We start from the raw sequence: 366 nt of genomic DNA on the forward strand, positions 1-366 counted from the left end.
GGTTGTTGAATTTCAGTAGCTGTTGGTGGTTAGGTCAGGCATGTTAACTTGCAAGTGTTAGTTCTTGTTCTGTAGGTGTTGAATTATGGTAATTCGCAAAAAATGTTTACGGTAATTGGTAAATAAGAAAGGAAAGAATTTTAGGATATTTAATGTAATATGTCGTGACAGCATGAGATACATTAATGGCAAAAGTAAAGTTAAAATAAAGAGAATATCCTGCCTTCAAGTTTATTAAGGATATATATAGACTGTGGCTACGTTTACGGTATCTTATTAGGATGTCTGTTGACTTTTTCTGGGAGTTCTGATCAGTTGTGTTTTTTGACATTGCTGCAATCACAGTTGCTATATTGCAACCCCCTC

At 34.7% G+C, this 366-nt stretch overlaps 1 protein-coding gene across 1 annotated transcript in view; it reads left to right on the plus strand.

Annotated features, from left to right (window-relative positions):
- Positions 1-366, plus strand: part of LOC119593827 (heat shock protein 75 kDa, mitochondrial-like) — a 35,708-nt gene that overhangs the window by 341 nt on the left and 35,001 nt on the right. The gene's annotated exons all lie outside the window — the stretch shown is intronic.

Source organism: Penaeus monodon, chromosome 32, assembly GCF_015228065.2.
Source record: "Penaeus monodon isolate SGIC_2016 chromosome 32, NSTDA_Pmon_1, whole genome shotgun sequence".
Lineage (NCBI taxonomy): Eukaryota > Metazoa > Arthropoda > Malacostraca > Decapoda > Penaeidae > Penaeus > Penaeus monodon.